The sequence below is a fragment of the Ranitomeya variabilis genome, chromosome 3, assembly GCF_051348905.1.
Source record: "Ranitomeya variabilis isolate aRanVar5 chromosome 3, aRanVar5.hap1, whole genome shotgun sequence".
Lineage (NCBI taxonomy): Eukaryota > Metazoa > Chordata > Amphibia > Anura > Dendrobatidae > Ranitomeya > Ranitomeya variabilis.
This window is the reverse complement of record NC_135234.1, coordinates 748,510,529-748,528,977: the sequence shown is the minus strand read 5'-3', so window position 1 is coordinate 748,528,977 and position 18,449 is coordinate 748,510,529.

Genomic DNA, 18,449 nt, shown 5'->3' with positions numbered 1-18,449 from the left:
AAGCAACCCTAAAGCCAGAAAAAACGCATCCACATTGAGCAACGCAGGATCCCCTGGTGTCAATGAAAATGCCCAATTTTGAGGGTCACCTCGCAGCAAAGAAATTACAATTTTAACCTGCTGGACAGGATCTCCAGAGGAGTGAGGTCTGAGAGAAAGGAATAATTTACAATTATATTTGAAATTCAGAAACCGAGATCTATCTCCGGAAAACACCTCTGGTGTAGGAATTTTAGGTTCAGACATAGGAGTATGTATAACAAAATCTTGTAAATTTTGAACCTTAGTAGCAAGATTATTTAAACCTGCAGCCAAACTCTGAGGATCCATCTTTAAACAGGTGAGATCAGAGCCATTCAAGGATTAGAAGGAGAGAAAGGAAAAGGCTGTAATTAGAGCTGAAATACAACTGATCCAACTATGGAGCAAGCATAGGGGAGAAAAAAAAATAAAAATCTGCAGACTTCTTTTTCTCTCCTTTCTTCTGCCAATAACTTTAACACATGGCCGGTCATACTGTCATGGTTCCCAATGGCAGGGGAACGTCAAAACACAAAAATAACAGACGAGCTCTGGGTGATGGAATCTCGAGCTGACCGTGAGCTAAATCTACCACACAACTAATAGCAGCCAGGGAGCATACCTATGATTATCCCTAGATGCCACGCGCCAGCCGGAGGACTAACTACTCCTGGTAGAGGAAGAAACAGACCTGGCTTACCTCTAGTGAAATACCCCAAAGATGATAGAAGCCCCCACATATAATAACGGTGAGTTCAGAGGAAACTACATACACAGTATGAAAGTAGATTCAGCAAAGAGAGGTCCACTTACTAGATAGCAGAAGGATACCAAAGAGGACTTCACGGTCAACTGAAAACCCTTTAAAAAAAAAACCATCCTGAAATTACTTTAAGACTCCTGTGTCAACTCATGACACAGGAGTGGCAATTTCAGCCCACAAGAGCTTCCAGCTACAGAGAATAACAAAACTGCAAACTGGACAAAGATACAAAAACAAAAGGACAAAAGTCCACTTAGCTGATCAGCAGACTAGTAGCAGGAACATGCAACCGAAGGCTCTGGTTACAATGATGACCGGCAAGGAAATGACTGGAGAGCAAGGCTAAATAGGAAACTCCCAAACACTGATGGGAGCAGGTGAACTGAGACCGCAAAGCACACACAAGTCATCAGTACCACCAGCAACCACCAGGGGAGCCCAAAAGCGGATTCACAACAGTCACGGCTTGTGATTGGTCGTGTCACGGTCACATGGGCGGCACGCGACCAATCACAAGCCGTGACGTAATTTTCAAATCCTGAATGCCTAGAATTAGGCATTCAGGACCTGAAATTACGTCACGGCTTGTTGTGATTGGTCGCGTCGCGGTCACATGGGCGGCACGCAACCAATCACAAGCCGTGACGTAATTTTCAAATCCTGAATGCCTAGAATTAGGCATTCAGGACCTGAAATTATGTCACGGCTTGTTGTGATTGGTCGCGTCGCCGTCACATGGGCGGCACGCGACCAATCAGAAGCTGTGACGTCACGGAAGGCAGTAAATGCGCGCATTTTAAGCAAAGAAGGCTGCCGGTTCCCTCGGTAAGGTGCAGGCTGCATCGGAGAGGTGAGTATAGCAATATTTTTTATTTTAATTCTTTATTTTACACATTGATATTAATCCCGATACCGATTCCCGATATCACAAAAGTATTGGATCTCGGTATCGGAATTCCGATACCCGCAATATCGGCCGATACCCGATACTTGCGGTATCGGAATGCTCAACACTAATCTACGTCCCTGAGGTCGTCCGTCTGCAGATCCTCAAGTTGGTACATGACTCCAAGTTGGCTGGTCACAGGGGGGTACAGAAGACACAAGAGTTCCTGAGCCGATTCTTCTGGTGGCCAACTTGCCTGAAGGATACCAAGGACTATGTTCTCTCTTGCGAGGTATGTGCCCATTACAAGACTCCTCATGTGGCACCTACGGGTCTTCTACAACCATTATCTGTTCCATCCCGCCCTTGGGGGTCTATATCAATGGACTTTATTGTGGAGCTGCCTACATCGGGAGGCATGAATACAATCATGGTGGTAGTTGATCGCCTGACTAAAGCTGCTCATTTTGTTCCATGCACCGGCCTCCCCTCAGCTAAAGATACAGTGAACTTGGGTATACAGAATGTCTTTCGGTTGCATGGGATTCCGGATGAGATCATCTCTGACCGTGGAGTACAGTTCACTTCAAGATTCTGGAAGGGGTTTTGCTCTGCACTCAATATTAATGTCTGTCTCTCTTCCGCTTACCATCCCCAGACAAATGGTCAGACTGAGCGTACCAACCAGACGCTGGAACAATATCTAAGATGCTATGTCAGCCATCTCCAGGATGATTGGTTGGAGTTGCTGCCGTTAGCAGATAATTCTCAGAGCGCCTCCACTAAATTTACACCTTTCTTTGCCAATCTGGGTTATCATCCGTGTATTTTACCTAGGTCTCCAATTAATTCTCCGGTTCCGGCAGTGGAGGAAAGGCTGACTGTGATGAGACAAAATCTGGAGGTTCTGAAGGAATCCCTGACCACAGCTCAAGAACGTTATAAGAGATCGGTTGATAGATTCCGTAAACCTGCACCCATGTTCAAGGTAGGAGATTCCATGTGGTTAGCAACTAAGAATCTGAAGTTAAACATTCCTTCACAAAAACTTGGACAGAATTTCATTGGCCCTTTCAAGATTAACGGTATTGTGAGCTCTGTGGCCTGCCGGGTGAAGCTGCCTAGGACTATGAAGGTACACCCAGTTTTTCATGTATCTTTACTAAAGCCTGTATCTCCTAATACCTTCCAGGGATGTGTTGTGCCTCCTCCGCAGCCTGTGGTGATTGATGGGCAAGAGCAATTTGCGGTGGAGGAAATTATTGATTCCAGGATTCGCAGGAATCGGCTCCAATATCTGATAAGATGGCAGGGATATCCCCCTGAGGAAGACTCTTGGGAACCTGTGGAAAACATCAATGCCCAACAGATTTCTCGTTTTCATCAGAGATTCCCTGAGAAGCCAGGTCCAGGATCATCCTTAGGCCACTTCTAAGGAGGGAGTAATGTCAGGACTCTGAACATTTTTTACCTTTTGTGCATTACTGCCCTTTTCCAAGATGGCGTCTTTGGTCTCATGTGCACTGTGTCTTCCTGCTATAAAACTCCACCCCAGCCTTCAGTCTGTGCTAGAGTTTTCTGCCTTGCATCCAGCTCCTGCCCTTTGATTACTCCCTGGCTATATACCTGCTCCTGTGAACCTATGTGGTGATCCTGCTACTCTGCTCTGAGTTCCTGCTGCATACACCAGTTCCAGTAATCCTCCTACATCTGCTCGTATTTACTTCCATCTGCATTTGCTGAACATGTAAGCTGTTTGCTGCTCTGCAAAAACCTGAGACTATTAACCAGGCCTCCCTGGTTGAGCTAAGATATTATTTGAACTGCCTTATAAGCTTATCTATCTGTGTTTGGACTAAGACAAGGATTTATTCGTGTCAGGTATCCTCAAGAATAATTGTGCTTCATAGACTGTTGTGAATTTGCTTTTTGCTCCCTCTAGTGGTTACTAGTTTTTTGACTCTGGTTTTTCTGTCATTCCTTTTATCCGCACCTGGGTCGTTAGTTAGGGGTGTTGCTATATAAGCTCCCTAGACCTTCAGTTCAACGCCTGGCAACGTAGTTATCAGAGCTAGTCTGCTGTGCTCTTGTCTACTGATCCTGGTTCCAGTTATATCAGCTAAGTCTGCCTTTTGCTTTTTGCTATTTGTTTTGGTTTTGTATTTTTGTCCAGCTTGTTCCTAATCTATATCCTGACCTTTGCTGGAAGCTCTAGGGGGCTGGTGTTCTCCCCCCGGATCGTTAGACGGTTCGGGGGTTCTTGAATTTCCAGTGTGGATTTTGATAGGGTTTTTGTTGACCATATAAGTTACCTTTCTTTATTCTGCTATCAGTAAGCGGGCCTCTCTGTGCTAAACCTGGTTCATTTCTGTGTTTGTCATTTCCTCTTACCTCACCGTTATTATTTGTGGGGGGCTTCTATCCAGCTTTGGGGTCCCCTTCTCTGGAGGCAAGAAAGGTCTTTTGTTTTCCTCTACTAGGGGTAGCTAGATTCTCCGGCTGGAGCGTGTCATCTAGAACCAACGTAGGAATGATCCCCGGCTACTTCTAGTGTTGGCGTTAGGAGTAGATATATGGTCAACCCAGTTACCACTGCCCTATGAGCTGGATTTTTGTATTCTGCAGACTTCCACGTACCTCTGAGACCCTCGCCATTGGGGTCATAACAGTTTGCCAGGCCAGTATTAAATGTTTAATGCGTTGCAGAAGAGGGATTATAAGAAAGAAGATTCTGAGTTTTTTTTTTTTTCTTTCTTCTTCCCCTTTACCTCAGAGTGGCTATGCTTGCTGCAGACATGAATGTCCAGACCTTGATTACAAGTGTGGACCAGCTGGCTACTCGTGTGCAGGGCATACAAGACTATGTTATCAGAAATCCTAGGTCAGAACCTAAAATACCGATTCCTGAACTGTTTTCCGGAGACAGGTTTAAGTTTAGGAATTTTGTGAATAATTGTAAATTGTTTTTGTCCCTGAGACCCTGTTCATCTGGAGACTCTGCTCAGCAAGTAAAAATAGTTATTTCGTTCTTACGGGGCGACCCTCAGGATTGGGCTTTTTCGCTGGCGCCAGGAGATCCGGCATTGGCTGATATTGATGCGTTTTTTCTGGCGCTCGGTTTACTTTATGAGGAACCCAATCTTGAGATTCAGGCAGAAAAGGCCTTGCTGGCTATGTCTCAGGGGCAGGACGAGGCTGAAGTGTATTGCCAAAAATTTCGGAAATGGTCCGTGCTGACACATTGGAACGAGTGTGCACTGGCCGCTAATTTTAGAAATGGCCTATCTGAAGCCATTAAGAATGTTATGGTGGGTTTTCCCATTCCCACAGGTCTCAATGATACTATGGCACTGGCTATTCAAATTGACCGGCGGTTGCGGGAGCGCAAAACCGCAAATTCCCTCATGGTGTTGTCTGAACAGACACCTAATTCGGTGCAATGTGATAGAAAAACCGCAAATTCCCTCATGGTGTTGTCTGAACAGACACCTGATTTAATGCAATGTGATAGAATCCTGACTAGAAATGAGCGGAAAATTCATAGACGCCGGAATGGCTTGTGCTACTACTGTGGTGATTCTACACATGTTATCTCAGCATGCTCTAAACGTATAGCTAAGGTTGTTAGTCCTGTCACCGTTGGTAATTTGCAACCTAAATTTATTCTGTCTGTAACTTTGATTTGCTCACTGTCGTCTTATCCTGTCATGGCGTTTGTAGATTCAGGTGCTGCCCTGAGTCTTATGGATCTGTCATTTGCTAAGCACTGTGGTTTTACTCTTGAACCATTAGAAAATCCTATTCCTCTTAGGGGTATTGATGCTACGCCATTGGCAGCAAATAAACCGCAGTATTGGACACAGGTTATCATGTGCATGACTCCTGAACACCGCGAGGTGATACGTTTCCTGGTTTTACATAAAATGCATGATTTGGTTGTTTTAGGGCTGCCATGGTTACAGACCCATAATCCAGTCCTGGACTGGAAGGCTATGTCAGTCTCAAGTTGGGGCTGTCGTGGTATTCATGGGGATTCCCTGCCTGTGTCTATTGCTTCTTCTACGCCTTCGGAAGTTCCGGAGTATTTGTCTGATTATCAGGATGTCTTCAGTGAGTCTGAGTCCAGTGCACTGCCTCCTCATAGGGACTGTGACTGTGCTATAGATTTGATCCCAGGCAGTAAGTTTCCTAAGGGAAGACTGTTTAATCTGTCGGTACCTGAACATACCGCTATGCGTTCATATATCAAGGAGTCTCTGGAGAAAGGATATATTCGTCCGTCTTCTTCCCCCCTTGGTGCGGGATTCTTTTTTGTGGCAAAAAAGGACGGATCTTTGAGACCTTGTATTGATTATCGGCTTTTAAATAAGATCACTGTCAAATTTCAGTATCCTTTACCGCTGTTGTCTGACTTGTTTGCCCGGATTAAAGGTGCCAAGTGGTTCACCAAGATAGACCTTCGTGGTGCGTACAACCTTGTGCGCATTAAGCAAGGTGATGAATGGAAAACCGCATTCAATACGCCCGAAGGTCATTTTGAGTACTTGGTGATGCCTTTTGGGCTCTCCAATGCGCCTTCAGTTTTTCAGTCCTTTATGCATGACGTTTTCCGGAAGTATCTGGATAAATTTTTGATTGTTTATCTGGATGATATTTTGGTTTTTTCTGATGATTGGGATTCGCATGTGGAGCAGGTCAGGTTGGTCTTTAAAATTTTGCGTGAAAATTCTTTGTTTGTCAAGGGCTCAAAGTGTCTCTTTGGTGTACAGAAGGTTCCCTTTTTGGGGTTCATTTTTTCCCCTTCTGCTGTGGAGATGGACCCAGTCAAGGTCCGAGCTATTCTTGATTGGACTCAGCCCTCGTCGGTTAAGAGTCTTCAGAAGTTCTTGGGTTTCGCTAACTTCTACCGTCGTTTTATCGCTAATTTTTCTAGCATTGTGAAACCGTTGACGGATATGACCAAGAAGGGCTCCGATGTAGCTAACTGGGCTCCTGCTGCCGTGGAGGCTTTCCAGGAGTTGAAGCGCCGGTTTACTTCGGCGCCTGTTTTGTGCCAGCCCGATGTCTCACTTTCCTTTCAGGTTGAGGTGGATGCTTCAGAGATTGGAGCAGGGGCCGTTTTGTCGCAGAGAGGCCCTGGTTGCTCTGTTATGAAACCTTGTGCCTTTTTCTCCAGGAAGTTTTCGCCTGCCGAGCGAAATTATGATGTGGGCAATCGGGAGTTGTTGGCCATGAAATGGGCATTTGAGGAGTGGCGGCATTGGCTCGAGGGTGCTAAGCATCGTGTGGTGGTCTTGACTGATCACAAAAATCTGATGTATCTCGAGTCTGCTAAACGCCTTAATCCGAGACAGGCCCGCTGGTCATTGTTTTTCTCCCGCTTTGATTTTGTTGTCTCGTATTTACCAGGTTCTAAGAATGTGAAGGCCGATGCTCTTTCTAGGAGCTTTGTGCCTGATGCTCCTGGAGTCGCTGATCCTGTTGGTATTCTTAAAGATGGAGTTATCTTGTCAGCTATTTCTCCGGATCTGCGACGTGTGTTGCAGAGATTTCAGGCTGATAGGCCTGAGTCTTGTCCACCTGACAGACTGTTTGTCCCGGATAAATGGACCAGCAGAGTCATTTCCGAGGTTCATTCCTCGGTGTTGGCAGGTCACCCGGGAATTTTTGGCACCAGAGATCTGGTGGCCAGGTCCTTTTGGTGGCCTTCCTTGTCAAGGGATGTGCGGTCATTTGTGCAGTCCTGTGGGACTTGTGCTCGAGCTAAGCCTTGCTGTTCTCGTGCCAGCGGTTTGCTCTTGCCCTTGCCTGTCCCGAAGAGACCTTGGACACATATCTCCATGGATTTCATTTCTGATCTTCCGCTATCTCAGGGCATGTCCGTTATCTGGGTGATATGTGATCGCTTCTCCAAGATGGTCCATTTGGTTCCTTTGCCTAAGCTGCCTTCCTCTTCCGATCTGGTTCCTGTGTTTTTCCAGAACGTGGTTCGTTTGCACGGCATCCCTGAGAATATTGTGTCAGACAGAGGATCCCAGTTCGTTTCTAGGTTCTGGCGATCCTTTTGTAGTAGGATGGGCATTGATTTGTCGTTTTCGTCTGCTTTCCATCCTCAGACTAATGGACAGACGGAGCGAACCAATCAGACTTTGGAGGCTTATTTGAGGTGTTTTGTCTCTGCTGATCAGGACGATTGGGTGACATTCTTGCCGTTGGCTGAGTTTGCCCTTAATAATCGGGCTAGTTCCGCCACCTTGGTTTCGCCTTTTTTCTGCAACTCTGGTTTCCATCCTCGCTTTTCTTCGGGTCATGTGGAGCCTTCTGACTGTCCTGGGGTGGATTCTGTGGTAGATAGGTTGCAGCGGATCTGGAATCATGTGGTGGACAACTTGAAGTTGTCACAGGAGAGGGCTCAGCGCTTTGCCAACCGCCGCCGCGGTGTGGGTCCCCGACTACGCGTTGGGGATTTGGTATGGCTTTCTTCCCGCTTTGTTCCTATGAAGGTCTCCTCTCCCAAATTTAAACCTCGTTTTATTGGGCCTTACAAGATATTGGAAATCCTTAATCCTGTATCTTTTCGTCTGGATCTTCCTGTGTCGTTTGCTATTCACAATGTATTTCATAGGTCCTTGTTGCGGCGGTACATTGTGCCTGTAGTTCCTTCTGCTGAGCCTCCTGCTCCGGTGTTGGTTGAGGGCGAGTTGGAGTACGTGGTGGAGAAGATCTTGGATTCTCGCCTCTCCAGGCGGAGGCTTCAGTACCTGGTCAAGTGGAAGGGCTATGGTCAGGAGGATAATTCCTGGGTGGTCGCCTCTGATGTTCATGCGGCCGATTTAGTTCGTGCCTTTCATGCCGCTCATCCTGATCGCCCTGGTGGTCGTGGTGAGGGTTCGGTGACCCCTCACTAAGGGGGGGGTACTGTTGTGAATTTGCTTTTTGCTCCCTCTAGTGGTTACTAGTTTTTTGACTCTGGTTTTTCTGTCATTCCTTTTATCCGCACCTGGGTCGTTAGTTAGGGGTGTTGCTATATAAGCTCCCTAGACCTTCAGTTCAACGCCTGGCAACGTAGTTATCAGAGCTAGTCTGCTGTGCTCTTGTCTACTGATCCTGGTTCCAGTTATATCAGCTAAGTCTGCCTTTTGCTTTTTGCTATTTGTTTTGGTTTTGTATTTTTGTCCAGCTTGTTCCTAATCTATATCCTGACCTTTGCTGGAAGCTCTAGGGGGCTGGTGTTCTCCCCCCGGATCGTTAGACGGTTCGGGGGTTCTTGAATTTCCAGTGTGGATTTTGATAGGGTTTTTGTTGACCATATAAGTTACCTTTCTTTATTCTGCTATCAGTAAGCGGGCCTCTCTGTGCTAAACCTGGTTCATTTCTGTGTTTGTCATTTCCTCTTACCTCACCGTTATTATTTGTGGGGGGCTTCTATCCAGCTTTGGGGTCCCCTTCTCTGGAGGCAAGAAAGGTCTTTTGTTTTCCTCTACTAGGGGTAGCTAGATTCTCCGGCTGGAGCGTGTCATCTAGAATCAACGTAGGAATGATCCCCGTCTACTTCTAGTGTTGGCGTTAGGAGTAGATATATGGTCAACCCAGTTACCACTGCCCTATGAGCTGGATTTTTGTATTCTGCAGACTTCCACGTACCTCTGAGACCCTCGCCATTGGGGTCATAACATAGACTTTCTGCATGATTGCATTTTCCTCTGTAGTTTCCTATAGACTGCTGAGCTGTATTTGATATTTGCACCAAGTGTTGTGGACTTGAGTTTCTCTCTGCACCTGTTTGAATCACTGTGTGATAATATAGACTTTACCACTTATAAAACTGTGTCCTGTAGTTGTCTTGTTCCACGCAAAGTGTCTCCCGAGTTATCCCCTATAATTATTACAGTGGTTCAGTGATGGACAGTAGAGCAGATCTGTGTTCCACCAGCTGGAGCTGTGGTTGCTGGGCTGTTGTACTGTAGAGTCTATCTGAAGATAGAAGCAGACCCTTTTATATCCCACAGCTTTCAGTCAGGGCATTCTCCCACTTGATTGGATGAAGGTGGTGATGGTAATCCCTCATTGTTCAATTAGACTGCATATTCGTCCTCCAAGTTCTGTAGTACACTGCAGGGAGCTGATGAAATACATACTCAGCAGGCATTCCACATATTAACATACAACAAAAGCCAACTCACAGACTCATATGAAACAATGGCTCATGTCCCTTGACCTACTAAGCAAAGGAACAATACATGTTAGGAATCGGGATAGATCCCAAGCATTGTCTGGTACTGCAGTCTCCCATTCTGGTCCAGCTTCTGTGGTTGCTACTCAGCACAGATGTCGGTCCCAGCAGTCGGTCTTGCTCAGGCTCGTGGTATTCGTTTGGTTGCTGTTGGCTCTTCAGCCAAGTCTATGGTGACCAGTGACATGCAAGTGCAGTCTTGTGCTCTGGAGTCTAAGTCCAGAGATCACCTCACTGATCATGTCCGTGATGTGGTGGCTTCTCATTTGTGGTTGGACGTTAGCTGCTCTAATGATGTAGCAGCCCCGGATTAGCCTGCGGGCGATGTCTCGGCTGACTGGGCATGAGTGTTTGAGGTGGAGCCTAGCGAATAAAAGGCTCTCAGCGGTGCACACAGGCACGCTAGCGTCATTTATGTTTGGTGTGTGTGGGTGGCTACTCTACCACTCTGTCTGTACGTTTGAGTGTATGACTTTGCTGAGACTGTACACGTTGGCAGGCAAGTTTCACACTTATATGGTTTCATACACTTGGCTCAACGCCTGAATCTTTAGTCTGCTACATGCTTAGGGTGCTGGTCAGGCACTGGTTATGTAGTGTCAGGACTGTGGTAACTAGCCGCTTGACTTAGCATCTGTTTCTTTCTTGTGTGCGGTTAGCACAGTTCAGTTACAGAGCAAGCTCAACCCTTATGCTATACTTCTCAGTGAAAGTGACAGGGTATTGTACCTAGCGTCAACGAGCTATCTCTCTTGGCTCAGCATCTGCTTCATTTGTGTGTGCGGTTAGCACCGTTTAGCTGCAGATCTAGCCCAATCCACATGCTATCATCCCTGTGGCGCTAATAAGGTATAGCACTTTGCATACTTGTGCCGTACCTCTTGGTGAAGTAACTGAGCTTGGTACTCAGTGTTCCATTCACAATGAGTGGCGTTAACTCAGTGTGTTCAAGGTAACGCTTGCTGTTGTGTTCCGTCATTGTTCACTAGCAGCAGGGTTCATCTATGCATGGTGGACCCCGGGTTGGGATTGCACTTCATTTTATATTTTATTTAGTGCAATCCGCCATCCCTAACAATACGTCTGGCATAATTAAGAATACTACACCCCAGGATCAGTCATCAGATTGACACTATGAATGATGCCACAGTTGAGTCCTTCAAATCGTGAGATGTTCTAGATTGCGACTTTTTGCTTTGGCTTAACCCCATTTAGTTACAGCGACAGTTTTAAGAGTAGATGGCAGCAAGTTCCAAACATCTCTTTATACATTTTATATTTTAGTTTTATTTACTTTGAGTTTCCAAAAGGTTCATTTCGGTTCAGTTTTTCAATGTTCCCAAATAGACTACATTTTTGCACATAGAGCAAGCAATCATAGGTTGACATTCCCTAAGGTGACTAAAAACAAAGTTTAAAATAAAAAATAAAGTCTTTAAAAGTAAGATTGAATCATCCACTTTTTCCAGATTTAAAAATAAAGAGATAGAAAAATATTCTATTGAAATATATACGGTAGTTAACCTGTAAGGTTATCAGCATAAAGAAAAAACAAAATGCCAAAATAGCCATTTTTCTGTTGCTGCGCCCCACAAAAAATAGATTTTAAAGTGACCAAAAAGTCATATGTGTTCCAAAATGGTATCAATAAAAAATATCAGCCTGCTAGTCTGGCACTTAGCACTTCGGCACTCAGTCTGGACTAATGTGAAACCTGGTGACTGTGAATTCAGGTCTCCAGAGTTTACAGCCACCAGGTCTCTTGGTAGCTGTGAGGCCTGAAGACCTTAAGGTAGTCCTTAAGGGAAACTTTAAAGTTACTGGAGTTTCCAGCTGCTTTAACACCTGGAGGCTGTGAACTCTGGTAACCTGAGTTCACAGCCTCCAGGTGTTCCAGCAGCTGGAAACTCTAGTAACATTAAAATCTCCCTTAAAGGCTCCTTTAAAGTTTATTGGCCCTACAGCTGATGGGAGACCAGGTGGCTGTGAACTCTGGTAATCCTTACCTGAGCTCTCAACCACTGGGTCTTGCAGCAGCGCAAGTGCCAGGCTGATGAGTACTGGATTGCCGAACTTGGTGTGGTCACACATTTGTCCGGCTGCTCTTGTGAGAAATGGCCACTGTGAACTAAGGTGACATCAGTGAGGTTACCCAGCTCACAGTGGTGTTGCCCTCATGAGAAGCCGCCACTGTGAATTGAGATAATCTTACTGACATCACCTCAGTTCACAGCGATTTGCGGGGCACAGCATGAGAGCTGGCAGTGGCTGCTGCTCCAGTCTATGGAGCTGCGTTCTCTGAATGGAGCTCCACCGACTGGATGAAAAAGACTGGGATCATTGTGGGACCTCCATATTATGGATTACAATGAACTTTGTGGATTATTATTTTGTATATTACTTTTTTAATAAATGGGGAAAGAGGGGAAATGTTGGGGAGTTTTTTTTTTAATAAAGATTTTTTTGGTGTATTTTCTATTTCTATTTACTTGTTGGGTTAGTAATGTGGGTGTCTGATATATGCCTCTCCATTAGTAACCCTTGGGCTTGATGTCAGACAACATTATACAGCGAGCATTAACCTCACAATCCCATTACCCCAATTGCCACTGCACCAGGGCAATCGGGAAAAGCCCAGGCTGAGCGCTATTGCTGGGGTTCCTGAGGGCTGATCTGATTAAGCTGGGAAAGGGCCAATATCCATGGCTATTTCCAGCCTATTAATATCAGCCTGCAGCTGTCTGCTTTGCCTCAGCTGGTTATTGACAATAAGGGGGATCCCACATCATTTTTTTAGGGTCCACCATTTTTAATAACCAGCAAAGGCAAAGTATACAGCTGTGAGATGATATATAAATAACCTGGGAAGGTCCAAGGTTATTGGCCCCTCCAAGGCATAATAAGATCAGCTCACAGCTGTTTGCTTTCCCTTGGTTGGTTATAAAAATAGGGAGGATCCCAAGTCATTTTTTTATTATTTATAATTTTTTGTTTATTTATTAACAAGTACAGTTAAATACACACACAGTGCCCTGCTCCACTTGGACCTCAGCTTCCAGGTTCAAGATTATTTTTAATTTTTTGGTCCTATTTTATCTTAAGTCATTTTCCTATCCACATTTGTTTGCAGGGTAATTGTCCTGCTCTTACTCCCATTTTTCTTCCTTTTTCTGCCCCCTAGTCCTTACTACGACCATTTTACAGCAACTTTACAGCACCAAAGTTCGAGTCTCCATTGACTTATATGGGGTTCAGGTCCGGGGTCAAGTTCGGGTATATGAAGCAAACTTTTTCTTAAGTTCGGATGAACCCTCCAAAACCAAACTTCCATGGGTCCGTTCATCCCTAATGAACACCCTAAAACATTTTTTTATAAGTTGGAGTCAGACTCTTCAGATTCATTAGGAAACGCATACCTCTTAATGAATCAGGAGCGTCTGGTGAGTGTCGTGCACCCTCGTGCTCCTTGCCACACATCTTACTCATGTCATGAGTTAGACGATCTGTGATGTCATGTCCTTGTTCTGCCCCAACTCTACCAATTTTGGCAAAGCTGAGGGCAAAATTGTCAGGAAAGCGCTAAGAGTTGCAAGACTTTTGTGCAAAATATTTGCAACTTTTTGATAAATCGGGACTCAAAAGTTGTAAGTAACTTTTGCAATGCACTGATATTTGTGCACATGGCACTATACAGGCACTCTTTATGGAGGGCACACTGTTGGCTGTCACCAATGTTTATGGTAAAATCTATTGGCATTAATGCGTCACTTGTTTACGCGGGCACTCACCTAGCATCGATTCTGCAGAATCTTCTATTATTTATAGGATCACTCTGCTGACACTTTTTGTGCATAGTGCACATCGTTGGCACTTAGGCCGCCGTCACACATGCGAGTTTTACGGACGTAAGAGCGCAGAAACTATGTGCGTAAAACTCGCATAACATACGGCACAATGATTCTCAATGGGTCTAGTCCTATCAGCCGTATATTACGGATCCGTAATATACGGCGTTCTACGGCCATACAAAATCGCAGCATGCTGCGTTTGTCAGCGTATTGCACAAAAAAATCGCCAATGAAAGTCTATGGGGGCGAGAAAAATACAGATTCCACACGGACCAGCAGTGTGACTTGCGAGAAATACGCAGCGGTGTTAGTGAAAAGTCGGTAATTCAATTGCCGGCTTTTCATTTCTCCTGCCTAAACCCGACAGGATATGAGACATGGTTTACATACAGTAAACCATCTCATATCCCCTCTTTTTTTGCATATTCCACACTACTAATGTTAGTAGTGTGTATGTGCAAAATTTCAGCGCTGTAGCTGCTAAAATAAAGGGTTAAATGGCGGAAAAAATTGGCGTGGGCTCCCGCGCAATTTTCTCCGCCAGAGTGGTAAAGCCAGTGACTGAGGGCAGATATTAATAGCCAGGAGAGGGTCCATGGTTATTGGTCCCCCCGTGGCTAAAAACATCTGCCCCCAGCCACCCCAGAAAAGGCACATCTGGAAGATGCGCCTATTCTGGCACTTGGCCACTCTCTTCCCACTCCCTGTAGCGGTGGGATATGGGGTAATGAAGGGTTAATGCCACCTTGCTATTGTAAGGTGACATTAAGCCAGATTAATAATGGAGAGGCGTCAATTATGACACCTATCCATTATTAATCCAATTGTATGAAAGGGTTAAAAAACACACACACACATGATTAAAAAGTATTTTAATGAAATAAACACAGCGGTTGTTTTAATATTTTATTGCTCTCTCAATCCATTTGCAGACCCTCGCTTGGCAAAACAATAAACGCACAAGATACATACCCTCTGTTGAACCGTCACGTCCCACGAGGTAATCCATCTGAAGGGGTTAAAATAATTTACAAGCAGGAGCCCTGCAAATGCAGCTGTGCTCGTGCTTGTAATTCCCCGGCGAATGAAGGAAATGTAGGTCATTGACCTACATTTCCTTCAGTCGCGGTGATGCGCCCCTGCTGGATGTTCTCATGAACTGCAGCCTGGGAACTTTTTCCCACGCTCCAGGTCATATGAGGACATCCACCAGGGGGCGCATCACCGCGACTGAAGGAAATGTAGGTCAATGACCTACATTTCCTTCATTCGCCGGGGAATTACAAGCACGAGCACAGCTGCATTTGCAGGGCTCCTGCTTGTAAATTATTTTAACCCCTTCAGATGGATTACCTCGTGGGACGTGACGGTTCAACAGAGGGTATGTATCTTGTGCGTTTATTGTTTTGCCAAGCGAGGGTCTGCAAATGGATTGAGAGAGCAATAAAATATTAAAACAACCTCTGTGTTTATTTCATTAAAATACTTTTAAATCGTGTGTGTGTGTTTTTTAACCCTTTCATACAATTGGATTAATAATGGATAGGTGTCATAATTGACGCCTCTCCATTATTAATCTGGCTTAGGGCTCATTTCCACATGCGAGACACAGGTCCGTATCTCGCATGTGGAAACCAAGCTCTGGCGCCGGCACTTTGGAGCGGAGCGTGCAGCTCCATGTGTTCCTATGCGGCCGCACGCTCCGCTCCTGAGTGCCGGCTCCACAGCTTGGTTTCCACATGCGAGATACGGACGTGTGCCTCGCATGTGGAAATGAGCCCTTAATGTCATCTTACAATAGCAAGGTGGCATTAACCCTTCATTACCCCATATCCCACCGCTACAGGGAGTGGGAAGAGAGTGGCCAAGTGCCAGAATAGGCGCATCTTCCAGATGTGCCTTTTCTGGGGTGGCTGGGGGCAGATGTTTTTAGCCACGGGGGGGCCAATAACCATGGACCCTCTCCTGGCTATTAATATCTGCCGTCAGTCACTGGCTTTACCACTCTGGCGGAGAAAATTGCGCGGGAGCCCACGCCAATTTTTTCCGCCATTTAACCCTTTATTTTAGCAGCTATAGCGCCCAAATTTTGCATACACAGACTACTAACATTAGTAGTGTGTAATATGCAAAAAAAAAGGGGGATATGAGATGGTTTACTGTATGTAACCATGTCTCATATCCTGTCGGGTTTGGGAAGGAGAAATGAAAAGCCGGCAATTGAATTACCGGCTTTTCACAGATATCGCGCTGAAGTAAATATAAATAAAGAATATATATATATGTGTCTCAATGACATATATATGTATATATATACTGTATATATGTTTTACCGAACATTTGAGCACATAAATCCATTAGATGTCGGTTTTGCAAGCCTGCGAGAAAATCTCGCAGTACGGATGCCATACGGATTACATACGGAGGATGCCATGCGCAAAATACGCTGACACACCCTGACTACGGATCACTATTTTGGGAACATTTCTCCGTATTACGGCCGTATTACGGCCGTAAAATACGGACCGTATTGTCTTACGCCAAGTGTGACGCCGGCCTTATATGCACTTTTGCTGGTAGGCACTATCTTGGTATTATTCTTTATAGGGACAATCTGCTGGTGATGTTTATAGGATCACTCTGCTTGGATTACTGTGTATAGGGGAACTCGGCTTGCGCTTGTTTACGAGGGCTCTCAGCTTGATATTAATGCTGGAGTACACTCTGTTGGCACTGTTGTTTTTCAGGGCATCTTGCTGCCATTGATGTTGTTTATGGGGTCCCTCTGATATTGACATTGATACTGGCTTCTTTCTGTGTATTATATGTTTGGATTTATTTGCACTGCATCTTGGTGTTATTTATATTTCCTTCATTACGTATGAATTATTATTATTATTATTATTGAATTATATTTTATGGATCCACTTTGCTGGAAAAATTAATTATTGGTGGCAACGATCATGCATTTATTCATGGTAGCATCACAGAGCAAGCTCTGACTGTGATTTAGGAGGCACTTTGCAGGCTTTGTTGTTTGTTTGGCAGTTTTTTGTGCTTTTATTTTTTTTCCCTCCCCTTCTTCCAAAAGCCCAAACTTTTTTTTTTATATTCTGTCAACATAACCGCATGAAGGCTTGTTCTTTTTTTCAGGATAAGTTGTAGCTTTAAATGACACCAATAATTTTACCGTACAATAAAATGAATAATGGGGAAAAAAAAATCCACGTGTGATGAAATAGTGAAAAATTTTGAATTTGCCCATTTTTGGAGGTTTTGCCATTGTACGGTAAAAAATGACCCGATGGCACAATTCTACAGGTCAGTATGATTACAGCAACACCAAAACTTACTATATTTTCTTTTTATTTAAGTGATGAAAAAAGCTTCAGAAATTTTCCCCAAAATGTGGTTTGTGTCGCCATTTTCTGGGACCGGTAATGCTTTTTCTTTTCCATTGTTGGAGCTCCAAGGGGGTTTGTTTTTGCATGATTAGAAGTATTTCATTAATACTATTTTGGAGTTAATACCATTTTGGAGTTCATAAACTATTTAGTTTCATGGAGTTTTTTTGGGGGGAGGAGGAATGACTCCTTAAAAATGAAAGAAAAAATTAAATTTTTTGCGAATTCATTTTTTTTACCATATGGGTTAATTCATTTAATATTTTGAAGATCCAGATTTTTATGGATGCAGCATTACCAAATATGCCTATTAATTAATTTTTTTTTTTATCTCTTTATTTTTAATGGGAAGAAAGTGGGTTGATTTTGATTATATTTTTTTATTCAACTTTCTTATTTTTTGATCTTTTGTGGTCCTATTCAGGATACTTGAACCTGCAATCCTCCAATCACTGTTACTAGGACCAAGACAGCAGCGATTGGGGCTTCTAGCGACAAATAAATGCTTAGTAGCTGTGGCTGGAACAAAACTCCCGCCCGGGCTGTAAGAGACAGATGCCGGCCATGTAATATATCCGGCATAGGCCATGTGCGGAGGGACCTCAGCTCCTGAGCCCCCTCCACACAAAGTCACCCCAGCGCAGGACATACTGTTATGCTTACATACAAGGATTTTAAAGGAGGCCCTTTACCAATATTATTATTGTCGGTTGCACTTTTTTCATGGTCAATGAGATGTTGTTCCTTTGAAAGTGATGAAGGGGACACTCTGGTTGCTGTTCTATGAATATTTCCTCCTTGCACAATATTGCAGCATTATTTATTTTGTATAGTTTGGCAACGATATTTATGTGTCCTTAGAGTTGAATGAAAAGATTTGTAGGGTCATGACTAAAGATGAGCGAATATGTTTGGAAACGATCACAGAATCCAAATTTGCCATATTCGGGCCATATTAGTACCCTATTCGTGCCGAATTGATGTTTGACGATCGTTTCCAAACGTATTCACTCATTTCTACTCCCGGGGAGTATTGTAAATTTAATGGTCCCCGACGATCATAATCCCAACTGAATATTGAAAAATTTGCTCAACTCTGGTCGTGATCTAGCGGGCATGTCAGTAGTCTGGAGTTCCCGGACTGGAGACCTGTGAACCTCCTCCTACCTGCCGCTATCCCTTTGCTTCATCTTATTAGAAAGTGTGACGTAATGTGTGTCATTCTGCAATGGTGACATCCGCTAGGTCTATTAATTACATGAGGTGTCGGGGATGCCAAGAAATAAGAGGAGGT